Source organism: Ursus americanus, chromosome 14, assembly GCF_024610735.1.
Source record: "Ursus americanus isolate L20-20 chromosome 14, mUrsAme1.1.p, whole genome shotgun sequence".
NCBI classification, from domain to species: Eukaryota; Metazoa; Chordata; class Mammalia; order Carnivora; family Ursidae; genus Ursus; species Ursus americanus.
In genome coordinates this window covers 24,005,668-24,020,552 of record NC_142140.1, presented here as the reverse complement: position 1 = coordinate 24,020,552, position 14,885 = coordinate 24,005,668, and the positions used below count along the sequence as shown (strand labels likewise).

Here is a 14,885-nt window from a genome sequence, read left to right as displayed (position 1 = left end):
GATAAATAGATAAACTGAGATACATCCATACAATGGGATACTATTCAGTAAAAATGAATGAGCTGTTATGCCACTAGACTTAGAGCTGGAGAGAATTAGGTGTGTGCATAGAATCTGCTGAGTTACAGCTAGCCACTGTGGTCATTGCACACTGAAGCAAGAGCAGCATGGTTGAGGAACTGGATTTTAAATTTTACCTTATTTAAATTAATTTTACCATATTAGGCAGTCCAGCTTTAAAACATCAAGCTCCTCTCCCTGCCTCCCCACCATTTTCTCTAACCCCAAGTCCAGTGGCTTTTTCCTTCTCTTTCTGTTATTATGAGCATCAATTTAGCTTTTCCTTCCTTAGTTTTTACTTGATGATCTGTCACGGTGGTAGGTGGGGATTTGGAACATGGAGAGTGAGGATAAGTAGAAAAGTCGACTTAACAAAGATAGTACCATTTTGTTTTTAGAGTGTTGGTTACCACTCTAAACATTTTGCATGGCTTTTTAATTTAATTTTCATAAAAATAGTTTATCTAAGTCCCACTATTATTTCCGTTTTATAGATGCGGCATCTGATTCACAGAGAGCCTTTCGACCATCACTCAGCTAGGAAAGGCCAGAACCAGACCGAGTTCCTACTATAAACCACTGTGCTATAGTGCCTCTTGGTATCACTCTATCTTATTCAACCTAAGGTCTTGAAATGTCATTAATTTCTTTCCAATGCTTGAGAGTTGAAAGTGGCAGCTTCTGGAATTTAGACATTATTAATGATTAGTGCCTTTGTTCAAATAAGCACCTCAGTTCCTTGCCTTACATCGGGGTCCAGAGGGACTGGGGCATAAAGCAGTGAAGGGTTGATATGAGCTGGGGAAAACAAAAGACATCCATGTGCCTCAAACATTTGCACTGATCAGGTCATTCTCTAGGTCAAAAACCTTCAGTAGTTCCCAGTAGTCTCTGCACCAAATGCACACTAACCTTTGTGACCTTATCTTCCGCTCTTTGGGTACTTAAGCCCTTAGTAATCCACTCATCACTGAGCTCTTCGTGTACCAGTCTTCTTGCTTTCTCCATGTGTGATTGCACTGGGATGTAGGATGTTAACTCTATTCACCCATCCCAATCCTTCCTCTCCCTCTAAGGGTGTGTAGTTACACCAATCTGGTAATAGGAGGCTGAGTGATTTCCTCCTTTCTTTCCCACTGCTACTGCCCTAGCTTATGTCCACATTACCTAAACCACCACAGTCTCTTAAGTTCTTCCCTATCATCCATCTGCAAAAATGTTTCCCACAGATGCCGGCTTGGTTTGCCCAGCACAGCTTAGCAGCTCAGACTCTCACCTGTTCGCTCAAATCTTTTCCCCTTTCCCCACAACATGGTAATAGTAAATGTTTCCTGACTCCCTTGATCCTTGGCCTTCTGCGTTACCCCAAGTATGCTGGTGTGTTTCTATCCCAGAGCCTCTGCACATACTGGCCTGGAATGCTCCATCTCCAGATGTTTGAGTGGCAGCACCTGCATTGCAGGTAAGCCTGCATTCCAATGTCACCTCCTGAGAGGTCTCCCATGACCAGCCCACTATTCTAGCTCCTCCTTTATTCTCTTTTCCCTACTCTGCTTTAGTTCTCTTTGGAGCAGTCATTATCACCTACCATTGTGTATCTAATTTTTGGCAGTGCCTCTATATGAGGATATTATTCTGTGGGGGCTCACTTATTATCTGTTTTATTCACTGATGTTCCCAGTGCCTAGAACCATGCTGAAGCACCCAATAAACATTTGTTAAACAAACGAGAAAATGTGAAATAGAAATCAGAATAGCTCTATTAACCACACAACCTGATTGCATAGGACAGAAACCTAGGGTGACAACATTTAACGTTTATGAGTGGAAACAATCTATAAGCTTTATGAGTGTTGTTTCTCTGGAGTTATATTTTCCAAATACCTGCACACTTAGTTGTGAAAAAAGTATCATGGGGACAACAAAGATTAATAAATGTTGTTTTTCATATCCAGTTCATGAAAATTCACTATGTGATTACCATATTAAAGGTTCTTATTTTTTTGAAAGATTTTATTTATTTATTTGACAGAGAGAGAGACAGCCAGTGAGAGAGGGAAGACAAGCAGGGGGAGTGGGAGAGGAAGAAGCAGGCTCCCAGCAGAGGAGCCCGATGTGGGGCTCAATCCCAGGACTCCAGGATCACGCCCTGAGCTGAAGGCAGACGCTTAATGACTGAGCCACCCAGACACCCCCATATTAAAGGTTCTGAGCAGTCTTGAAGTAAAGGAACTGGATTAATTTTATTTTAAAATTTCTTAAATATATATCTGCACAGAATCCCTTCCCCAAGAGTCCCTTAGTAGGGGACTTGAGTCTTGAGCAGACTTAAGCTAGGATGGTCACCTGTCATGCAATAATTCTACCCTTCCTTTTTCTGATGCAAACACTTTGCATCCTGACATAAGGGTAGGCAAACATATGACCCATGCTTGGCAAATTATATGCCTCATAATCTGGCTAAAGGGTGGGCACATGAACCAAGCCAGGCCTGTCAGAACATATCCCTAAGAATTAAAGGGTAGATCTGGAAAACAGACTGCCCTTGTCTCTCAGGCTGTAACTTTAAGTGCTCTGTTATACACTCCTTGCTACGTGGAGAAAGCCTGTCTGTGGTAGAAGAAAAGCCAACATTCAGGGGGAGACTTAGTTGAGAGATGGAGAGAAAAAGAGGAGGGAAAAGCGAATAACTGGGAATAACAGGGACAAATAATAACCGTATGGGATTTAAGGTTCTAAATCCAGTCAACCCTGAAGCCAGATCCGCCCCATCCTGATATTTAGATACATAAGAAGATGTATTTCCTCTTCCCCTCCCCATTTTAGACTGGTACACTGACACATATCCAACTCCATTTTCTGCCGAATATGCTCTGGAAATCCTGCCCCGTGGCAACCTCAGCAATAAGCCTAAGCTGCTGACCAGCCCACTTAAATTTTAGAGGACAAAAAGTAACCATCCAACCAACAAGAGCAAATGATTCCCCTATCTCTGAATGATACACAGATTTTATACACTTAGATATGTTTTCCTGAATGAAATCCATGAGGATCCTAGCTTCAAGTCAGAGCAAGGTATTCAGACACAGTGTGATATGGTGCAAGGACCACGTTCCGATATTGTAGCACACAATTCCAAGGGATGGGTGGGTGCTGTTCACAGCAGTCGTCAGAGGAAGTCTGGCAAACCTGACTTTGCGAGTCCTCTATGCCTCTATTACCTTCCACGCAGGAAGGCAAGACACTTGTCCAATACCTCTTTATGTCCTCCAACAGTCTCTCAACAGAGAAGGGGCTCAATTCATGTTTGTGGATTGAATGAAACTCAGGCTGGGCCTGTTCTTTATTAACATGGTTATAGTCAAGGTTGACTTAAGGAATTCTTAATAAAATTTATTTTCAGCACATTACTTCATGAATGCTATCCTTGTAGATTCATATATATTCAGTGGTTGCTTTTGAGAAATCTAAAAATACCGTCCCTTGGCATTTGCCCTAGAACAGCGTGCTGCCTTGATGTAGCCATAACAGCCACACCATATGGGAGGAACCTGGGTACTTTCAAACAGACTCTTCTTTTAGGATCAAGTCTGCTGCTGTCGCTGGGGCTTACAACGTCCTGAACCTCTTTATTTAGGTACAGCATTCCGGGGCTATTATTTCATATGTAGAAGGATTTTTAAATAGCCTGTAGTTTGGGCTTTTCACCACTAGAGTTCAATCTTGCTCTTATCTACATGATTTCATGGACGAAAAAGAAAATAAAACAGCACCCCCTCACCACCAATGCCCAAACAAACAACACACAAAGAAAATTCCCAAAGCGCTTTCTCCAATTCAAATCCTGACCTTTGGCTACCAAGAACTGACTTCATTAATGTGCATTTTCTTTTTGACACACTATTTCCTTGTTGATATTGTCATCAAGTATAAAATTCTTGAATGCCTTTGCTTTGTTACAAGTAATTTGTCAATGCTTGATAAATAATTTCTCTTCAGAGTCAGTGTGTTTATTTCTAAATAAAACCTTCAGCTCTAATTACCTGGCTGATTTATGGGAGAGCATGCTTTTTTTTTCTGGTCAGGGGTACTTGGGGGTTCACAGCAGGGCAGTGAGAACTACAGTAAACACACTGCTGCTCTGAGTCTTAAAGTTGAGCACTCATTTGTAAAGAAGTTTTCAAAACACAATTTAGATTTTTCCATAAGCCTGTGGTTTCCAAATTAAAAAACTACCACTTCTCCCCCTTCCTTTTTACCCCTTGTGTTCAGATATATTTCTGATGAGACCAATGTCAAGCCTAAGAGTACAAATCCCAAACCTTGTTTCCTGTATAACCAGTGACTCCAAAACTTATCATATATGCCTGAAGCATCTCGATCAAGTGAATTTAAAAAGTATAGTTTTATGGGATACAGGCATGTATATATCAACGTTCTGCCCCTCAAGCCCTTACTCTTTGAAGTATCTCTTATATATCACACATAGTGCAAGAAGGATACCTTGGAGTGAGTTCATTTTTGCTGCATACAGACATTTTCCCAGAGGCTGGACCCCGTTAAGACAGAGAAAACCACACTGAGTTACATAATATTCATTTTTGGACAAAAGGCTGAGGAAAAATTTGAAAACCTCATCTCCTAAAAGGAACTTTGTTTTATAGACAAGCCAGAACCATTTTAAACAAGTTAAGGTACAAATAAATATGAGGTAAGTTTTCCTATTATTTGGTTTTTGAGGGGAGGGAGGTGGTAGGGAAATAAATTCTATTAGAAAGAAAAAAGAACACTGACAAGCGAGGCAGAAAAGACGATTTTGTCACATTGATGCTAAGAATCAAGTTAAAAATCCTACAGCATCTAAAACGATGGTGTGCCAAATTAGGGATATATAATAATATGTGATATTTACTGAGTATTTACTGTGTACTTGGCATTTTATGTGGTTTATTTCATATCATCCTCACATCAGCCTCATGATTCAGGGTTGTTTCTCAGTCCCATTTCACAAATACACAGACTAATAGATATGAGTAATTAGATGAGGGCCATTGCTCAGTAAATGGTGATGCTGGAGGTCAAACCAGGTGGGCACCTGGACAATGTGGTCAACGGGGATTCTATGTTCATATGGTCTGAGCTTTTTGGAGTTACCGATTAAGAGAATAATAACAACTCTGATACAAAGAATGGCCATTTCCAGGCAGAACAGCAAGAAACTTGATAGAGAAGATCAGCAGGGATTAGATGATAAAACAAGATTTGCTAATACTGAACATTATCATCAACAAGGCTGTGGCCACACGAACATGCTGCTCAAAGAGTTGAAGTACGCGGGCTCCAGAGTCTCTAACAACAGACAGCATGGCGATGCGGCAAGAAGCTCTCTCAGTCACACGGGTTAAAGCTTTCATCAATTTTTTTAAAGGAGTATTAAAATTGATCTTCAAAACTCACTGTGTGGTATTTGCAGTTGTAACAAATAATTAGGCTCACGTTGGCTCTACGAGGAATATTCTCATTCCATAGTAGGGTTTGGGTAGTGCCGTCTAACCTTTTTGTTATCATTTTTAGGTTCTGGATAAAGAATTTCACCTCCCACGGAATACTATTGAAAACAGTTACTTAGGATGAACTATGTACTCATTCATTCATCAACTACTTATTAAGAACCTACTACATGCCAGCCACTGACTACGTACTGAGACTATGGAAGAAAACAAAACAAACAAACAACAAATAAAAATCATTCTAGTCGGGGAGACAGAAAAATGAACAAGTGAGTAGACACACAACATACATGATGGTGGTAAGTGCCATGAAAAAAAAATAAAATTGGGAAGGGAGTTAAGGAGTGTTGTTTTGTTAGTTTGTCTTACAATTTTAAACAGGGTGGTCAGGGAAGAATACTAGTTGTAATAGTAATAATAGTAGTAGTTGTTACCATTGTGTTATTATAGGGATAGGTGCAGCCAACATTTATTGAGTGCTTACTATGTTCCAGTCCCCTTTAATTTATGTCTCATTTAGTCACCAATCTTTCTCACAGATAAGGAAAAAGACCAAAAAAATCACACAACTTGTTCAAATCACGCATCTATTAAGAAAAAGATGCAGGCATTCTGAGTCAGAGCCCAAGTTCTTAATCCCACCAGAATGCTTCTTTTTGGGTATTCTTGCTATATTCTGTAAATATCTACATAAGAGACAACACCTAGTGAACCCTGCCAACCTAATTTTCTAGTCCTGGTTTATTTCATCCATGGCAATATAAAGATTACCTGTTTATTTATTTTTTTTAAGTATCTTTTTTTTTAAAGATTTTATTTATTTATTTGACAGAGACAGAGACAGCCAGCGAGAGAGGGAACACAAGCAGGGGGAGTGGGAGAGGAAGAAGCGGGCTCATAGCAGAGGAGCCTGATGCGGGGCTCGATCCCACAACGCCAGGATCACGCCCTGAGCCAAAGGCAGACGCTTAACCACTGTGCCACCCAGGCGCCCCTCTGTTTATTTTCTAATATTAACTCTTCAAATATACTTGTTATGTGGAATAGACTAAGTTAGTTGGAATTATGGTTTATTTATACATGTAGAGTATGTATTCCCTCTACAGTAAAATATTTATAGCAGATGACAAAATTTAGTGCAAAACAGACTATTTGGAAGAATTATAAATTATGAATAGATGAATTTTTAGTAGGCTGTGCATAGAAAAACAAAATAAATCAATTAATGATAAAAATCAAATAAGGTTCATTTGAAGGGGAAGGGGTGCAGGCAATATCAGGCATTTGAAATGAACTCATTACTACTAAGAGAAATTGAGTTTGGCTATACATTTTCTAGCAGCTCATACAGACAGAAAATCACACTAGATTATATAATATTCATTTTTCTTTTTGGATAAAAGAAGGCAGAAAAGTTTCCTTGAGAGAAAGTTTTTCTTGCAACTGAATTCTTTTGAAGGTTCATGGGCTAACAGTGAAGAATATCTTCAACTTTGCAGGAGGCACAGACTCCTGCAAGAATGATTTTTACCAACCTTCTATAATAAATAAGAGCATAAAAGAAACTGGCATTTCTGGGGGGAACCAACTGAGATAATATGATCCAGGTATTCTGTGTGCTGCATACCTTATTTAATAATGGGGTAAAGAATGGCAAATTGGATAGTTAACATTTTCGTGGGTTCTTCCCCAAAATATCAATTACAGTAAGCCAAGTTTTGGCATGTGCTATATCAAAATCAGTCCCATGACTAGCAAGATTTTTCTACATTTAGTATAATCATTCTATATTTTATTCAGACAATTGCAACAACCTACAGCTACAACCAGTAGGATCGGAATGCACAGAAAAAAACTTATGTGTTCCCAATTTTCTAGATAAAAATAACAAGTGTAAGCAAAGTGACAAAACCATAAAAATTCCATGAAATCAGCTCTGCTGCTTATTGATAGAGAAAGGAAACAAGGAACAACTTCGGACACTGGTATAGCTCAGAGCAGGCTCTCTCTCGTCAGGTCCCGGTATAACGAGAAGCAGCTGTGACTTGCAGCGGACTGCTATTTCAGAACCAAGGACAGCAGCAGACATTCCCTTCCACGAGGGGGCAGAGTGGTCTTTGGAAATGTTTACGAGCTGAACCTGATACTCAATAGGCAGAAGACTAGTTCAATTTCCTTAGTCTCAGGATGAGCAGCCAGGGGGCCAAGAGCCCATATTTGCCCTAGATAATAACTTTGGACCCCTTTAAAGATTTGTGCAAGCATTCAGTGGACACCTCAGGTTTTGCAGTTGGTATCCAGTGTCAAAAGGCTAGAAAAAATACAAAATACCAAATATTAGAAGAGAGTTTTGGACAATGCTAGCTTGAAATTACTCCTCCCAGCCCTTGTACTAACGTGGTTTGATTTCCTATTTACCCATTGACTGACAGTAATACATGGCCTTTATAAGGCATTTTGGAACTAGCCTTAGCTAGGTTATTAAAAAGTCATGAAGGGATGTTCTGGAAGGAGTATAATAAAAATGATTAGAAACATGGGCATCAGAGTCTAACAGTTCTTGGTATAGACTTGATTCCTTCACTTACCTTCTCTGTGATTCCGGGTAAGTGATAACTTCTCTCTACCTCAACTTTCTCAACTAAAAATAGCAGTAATAATAATGTACTTTTAAGAGGATTATTATGACGACTAAATGAGTCTCCAAAGTCCTCAGCTTGAAGCCTAGCACACAATGCTGAATAGATAATGACCACTGTGAGGATGATGATGATTCTGTTTTGTGAAGAAAAAGAAATAATAATCTCGATGTATGTCAACTTACAGTACTCAAAATAGTTTATACTTCTCAAATTAATGAAACGCATATAATTATTGGCTGGTTCATTTACTCACTCATTTATTTGTCAAGCATTTATTAAGCACCTGTTGTGTGCCAGGTAAGGTGAATACAAAGAATGTCATTAAGAGAGATCACAAATATTCTGGCATATGGTAAGCATTAGTAAGCCAAAACAATGACATACATCATTGCCATGTAGAAGGTTCAAAAGCTTGTGTATGCCTTGTCATGCTTTAAAAAAAATCTCCTCCAAAGCAATGAGTAATGCTTCAGATAGTTTCTGCTCTGCCAGCCTGGGTATTTGAAAGAAAATGATGACAATGTGGAGGACAGACTCTAGCTGACCCTTGATGGACATAAAGTGTACACAAGAAATCGACTGATTTTTTTTAAGTCATTTAGATTTAGGGTCATTTGGTGCCTCAGCATAAACCTAGCCTATATGCATGATGTGAGACTGTTGCTTTTAAAGCAAATTATAATGTGGAATTCAGAGACTGAGGAAGGGAGGAAGCAAACAGGTAAACAATCATCTAAACTGTAGTGCAAATGCTATTAGAAATATAAGAACGAAATGTTAAGGGAGCAGAAGACAAAGCTATAACTTTGTGATATGATGTCAGGGTGACATTTTTTGGACTTGAAAAGGTAAGTATGACCCTTTATGGTAGAGAAATACCTGGTGAAGGTACAACGTGGAACTCCATTCTAAGCAGAGGAGACACTATCTGAGGGGACACAGTGAAGCCAAGGGAATGTAAGGCTTTGGGGAGGGGGAATGTTAATAATCTGTGCTGTAACATTGTAAGGAGCATTGAGAAAGATGCAAGGGGTGGGTGGAGAGTAAGGTTACATTTTAATAACCCAGCAATGATATCACACCTGCTAGCACACCAACTCAGATGGTGTATTGAATATTTTGCTTGAATTCTACTTTTGACCAATAGTCACAGACGAGAGGTATAAAAGGCCATACAATTTGGTCAAAACTGTGTTAGGCTGGAAATCAGAACCTCTGACTGCTAATACAGGCTGTACCACTCATCGGGGGCTACCTGAATACATCCTTTGTCTTCTCTGGATTTCAGTAACCTCATTAGAAAAGCCAGTAGCATGGCATAGATCATTACTGTTCCCTTCCAACCATAAAAGTGTAGTTTCTAAAGCACATTTGAGAACTTCAGCGAAATTCTTGAACTTCTTGAAGGGGCTCCAATGCTGAGAAAAATGAGGCTATTGGCATGATTATAAATGGAGAGCTATTGGCTTGCTGTCACTAAAACCAACATAGATTGCATCACAGCCTGTGGCAGACCCTGTTGGGCTCCCAGCCATTTCTCCTCGGGCATCACCACTATAGCATGCCCTTAAATTATAATGACCTGAGTGCTTTCTCTGGGGATTAGGACCTCACTGGATAGGGTGGAAATCCAGAGGATTAATATCTTTGGGAACAGTCATCGATAGTGAGTGTTGTCAGTTGGTATATAAATTGCTCAAGTTCCCTTCTCTTCAGGCAGGATAATCTGAGGCTGGGGACTATCAGGTTCCTCACCAGGATCAGTTTCCATAACTCACAATGATAACTGGCTTGGTAATGCACGTTTTATATGCTGTCTCCCCTTTATTATGTCACTCCTCACCCACCTACTTGGGTTTTCTGGATTCACTTCCTAAATAAACCACCCACACTTGAATCCTTGTCTCTGGATCTGCTTTTAAAAATGTCTAAGAAAAATGTTAGCACACGCATGAATGCCCTTCTACACTCTTCTATCAGTTATTTTTCCAATTGGTATATATTTGCATTCCACACTTGGGTGCAAGTATAAACACATTTTAATTAATTAAACAGTCTCTGAACCCTAATTATTTGGGCATTCCTGTTACTTCCGCTACCTCAGTAGACTGATGCAAACAAGAAAACTTGGAGGGATGCCTGGGTGGCTCAGTCGGTTAAGCGTTTGCCTTCAGCTCAGGTCATGATCCTAGGGGTCCTGGGATCGAGGCCTGCATCAGGCTCCCTGCTCAGCAGGGAGTCTGCTTCTCCCACTCCCTCTACTGCTCCCCCCCCCGTTTGTGCTCCTCCATGCTCTCTGTCAAATAAATAATGAATAAAATCTTAAAAAAAAAAAAAAAAGAAAACTTGGAGAAAGACCTCTTCCCTTTTTTATCCACCTTGGTGGTCACTTAAATAAATGCTCATCATGACCTTCATAATAACTCAAAGGTGAGTAACACCACTCCTTTTATGCCAAGTGGAGGCATGGAAGTTTTTGCAGTTGTTCACAAATATGTGAAACTTGGTGGCCCTACCACTTCTTGGTCACTCTGGAAACCATTATTTCTTTCTTCTGTGGGAAGCCTTGTTCTGTTTCAGGGGACTCAACCCTGCCCCATGCTCCAATTTTCAATGCTGGCATCCATCTCTTCTGACTTTGAAGTAATCCAGCTCACTCTTCCACAGGGCCCCAAACAGAAAACTATATCCTTCATACCTGAGTGTGTGAGTTTGTGTTGAGTATGTTTTGTGTATGTGTGTGTGTCTGAGAGAGACAGAGACACAGAGAAGGTCACCCAAGCCTCCTGAAAACTTAACAATGCCCTCTTTTTCCTAGAGAGAAGAATAAAATGTCTATCCTTCCCTGATAGTGTCCAGGCCCCCAAAGAAAAGAAAGTAATCAGTGTTGAGGTGTCCGTGGCTACTCCTGCGGTTATAATAACTGATCATGTTAACCTGTAAAAGTTTGAGGCACTCCATGTATCTGGAGCTGGCAGGAATAGAGAGAAAGGACAAGGAAGGAGGCATTATCTCCTCCTAGGACAGAACAGGAGCTTTCTAAATTATGACTTTTTTTTTTGCGAGACAAGCTCAAATCTTTGAGTAGCAACCCTTTAAGCATTTAAATTGTGAGTAAGCTGTCTATTTCTTTATGTGATGATCTTGGGAGAGATAACCAAAGTTACAGGGACAGTTGGTTAGAGGTAAAATGGACCAGGTGCTTTTGATGGCTCTGCCACGTTCTAAGAATAATATCTACTATTTTTAGTGATACGACTAGGACTTCAGACATTAACTCTCATCACTGATATGGCCATTTTAATAAACACACTGGATACAGATTCCTTTCCGATGAATGAGAAGAAGGTTTCTTTGGGGGGAAAAAGAGTCTAATAAGGGATCTTTCACTTTCAGTTAGTCAACCTGTTTTCTCTACACACTGTAATACATAGCTTCAATGCAGACCCAAAGGGTCATATATCTGTAAAAGGATAAAATTATATACCTGAACAAAGATAATCAGTTCTGTTAATGAGACCAGGCTGCTAATGTCAGAGCCACAAATTCGATCTCTATCAACTGTATTTATTTCCAGCTGATCTATGACCACCTTCCCCCCTATCAATTCCCTGATGACCATCTCCCCAAAGCTTCCCAAGAGTTAACTAGTTATGTGTTCCGTTATCAACTCAAATATTACCACCAAAAAACCAACCAACCAACCAACCAAACAAACCAAAGCTGCTAAAGAACAAATTCAGCTAAGGATGGAATGGAACAGGAAATAAGTGAGTAGCTAAAATATTTTTTATTGGAAGGATGAGGTTATAAGTGATTTATTCACGGGTGGGGCAATTCATGTGATTCTGCCAAGTTACTTATGAACATAATCTGATTCTAGTTGTTATGGCAACATACAATAAAAAAGTGGAAAGAGTTCACAATTAAATTTTTCTTTAAATGATCCAAAATATTAGCTGTAAGTATGAGAATTCTGTAGAAAATGTTATTTAAACTCTTTCTCAGAGCAGCGACTGGGTTGCAAGGGATGTCTGCCTACAGCTATTCGGTCAGCATAATCCCCTCTGAGATGAGAGCAGGAAAGTGATGAACATTTGAAGAAAAATAGAAGTCTTGCTTTGCCCTCAGGACAGCTCTTTCTTATCTCCACTCTATTAATATGCAAGGCGTGAACCATTAAATGTCACATCCATGTCATACTCTAATGCCTATGCACTGCGGAATCAAAGTGTAGAATTCTTTTGCCAACATGACTTGGGCTAAAAAAAAAAAAATCCATTAACCAGAAGAAAAGGTCAAAAACATAATTCTTAGTTTTCCTTCAAATTTTTTACCAAAATGAGGACAAATTGGAAAAAAAAATTCCCAGGCTTTTAAGACACCATTTTCTCAGTTTTCTAGCAGAAGATAGTGCCCTGAATAAAGAACTCATGAAAAAGCATCAAACTCTCTTTTATCATTCTTGAATAAAAACTTACAGCTTCATCCAGGAAAGGAAACTCATGAAACTTTTTAGGGAGAGAAGCCACTGCTGTATCTTCCTTTAAAATATTTTTTTATTGTTATTGTTTTTCAGAGGAGAGGTCTGATATTTTTCTCCCAACTATGCACTTGATGATGGTACTGAGAAAGAACATGAACCACTGACTGTTATTTCCACTCCCAACAAAAGAGAACTCATTCTGTCAATGATGGACCACCATTACCAAATTCTGCAGCTCTCTGGCACGTGACTCTTGAATCTTTATTTCTTGCGTTGGTAGAACTCAAATGACTTTAGTGACTGAGAATTTCTGAGGAAATTTGAACAAGCCATTCCCCATGGCTTGCCAAAGACTTAACCATCAGCATTCCTGCGAACAGGAAGCTAGGTGGGATTAATATATTCTTCTGTCCATTTCTCAGCAGCCACGAGTCATCGAGGTCACCCCAGAAACATTGCTAGTCCCCCATGATCAGTACATAGGATTTGGTGTAAGTAGGGCGTCAGAGTTGTCGGGGGCTGCTCTGAGCTCGGGGGATATGTAAGCACTCAGTTGTTCCTAATTTGTGGTAGAAGAAGCGTCTTTTGGATAGCTTTCCTCCAGTCTGCTACTCTAGAACTCATCTGTTTCATCCTTTCTAATGAGGATAGAATTAACTTTTCAAATTCCACACTAGTGGTTTCCATCTTTCTCTGTGTGTATAGCACATGTTCAAAGACAAGCGAACTGCATCCCTGAAGTTAGCAGTAACTTATTATAGGAGGACAATGTTCTGTGGCTTCAGTGCATCCATCTGAGATGTTGCATTTTTCTTGTGGTCATCCTCAGACCTTGTCCTCTTAGATAAAACTATTTATTGCCCTGATTGATTGGAAATCAGGTCCTGGGAATGCAGTGGGGGAACAAACAGACACGGTCCCTGTCCTCGTGGAGTCCGTGTCCTGGGGATGGAGACAGGCATTAGGCAGATAATTATGCAAACCGTTTAGCTCTATCATGATCAGTTGAATGGGGAGAGAGACAAAACTAGCAACAAACAAATTTAAATACGATTAGAGATAAACGTTTTCCCTCTCCTTCTTTTTCTCCTTTAAAGAGCTTGGGGGAAAGCGATCAGTATATTCTGTTCACATTACCAATCAGCAACTGTTAAATACCCTGACAACACCAGATGTCGACTCCGAAACGAACGGCATCTGGTCTAGGGCAGGAGAAACAGCACGTGCAAGCCTGGGCCTGGGCTCCAAAACGTGCTCTGAGACCCCTTGCAGGATCTTGGGGAATTTTAGGACAAAACTAGCAACTGGGGCTCCATCAGCCTGTGCCCTCTGGGGATTTCCTGTGGCTTCAAAGTGCTCCCAGAGACAGTGCTTTCTCTTGTCGTCTTTATCAACACAGGATATTCACCAAAGCCAGCACTGTGCCCTTCTGACCACAGCACGCTGCTGATTTTCTTGGTAGGGGAAAGAGCGGAAATGATATTTGAAGCCCTTGCCAACCAAGAGGATTTGTGAACTTTGGAGAGAAAAATAAGCAACTTTGAAGAGGCAGGGGGAATAAAAGCACTGGATGGAGAATCAGGAGACCCAAGCTTTTGCCGTGGCTCCATTACTAAAAATTTGCTCAGAAATGGTACTCCCCGGGCCTCCTCCATTAGTGAATGAGCTGGTTAGATCATCTCTAAGAAAGACAGAGGAGCGAAGTGACTAACAGGAGGCTTTTGGGGAGAGACAGAAGTGGATTTGCATCGCTTCTTTCTCATTTTACTGGATGAGTAACTTGAGAGGATTATTTAGTTCTTCTACACCTTGGCTTCCTCTTCTGAAAAGTGGACATGATAATGGTACCTACTTCATAGGGTTGTTTTCAGAAAAAAATTAAAGTGCTTATCACAGTGCCTAGCTAAGTGCTAAGCATTAGCTATTAAGCTTTTTTATTTTTAATTTAAATTCAGTTAGCCAAGATATAGTACATCATTGGTTTTTTTTTTTTTAAGATTTTATTTATTTATGTGAGAGACAGAGAATGAGTGGGGTGAGTGGTAGAGAGAGAAGCAGACTTCCCGCTGAACTGGGAGCCTGATGTGGGGCTCAATCCCAGCAGTTTGGGATCATGACCTGAGCCGAAGGCAGATGCTTAACCAACTGAGCCACCCAGGTGCCCCAACATCATTGGTTTTTGATATA

The 14,885-nt window shown here is 40.1% G+C and overlaps 1 long non-coding RNA gene across 2 annotated transcripts in view; it reads right to left on the bottom strand.

The window, feature by feature from the left end:
• Nucleotides 1–14,885, bottom strand: part of LOC148108923 (uncharacterized) — a 184,298-nt gene that overhangs the window by 60,170 nt on the left and 109,243 nt on the right. The window contains exon 7 of one of the 2 annotated variants that reach the window (XR_015726639.1): nucleotides 4,730–7,881. The exons of the other annotated variant lie outside the window; for it this stretch is intronic. This is a non-coding gene — a long non-coding RNA (uncharacterized LOC148108923). Of the gene's footprint in view, nucleotides 1–4,729; nucleotides 7,882–14,885 lie in introns of those variants that run through there. 2 annotated transcript variants of the gene reach the window in all.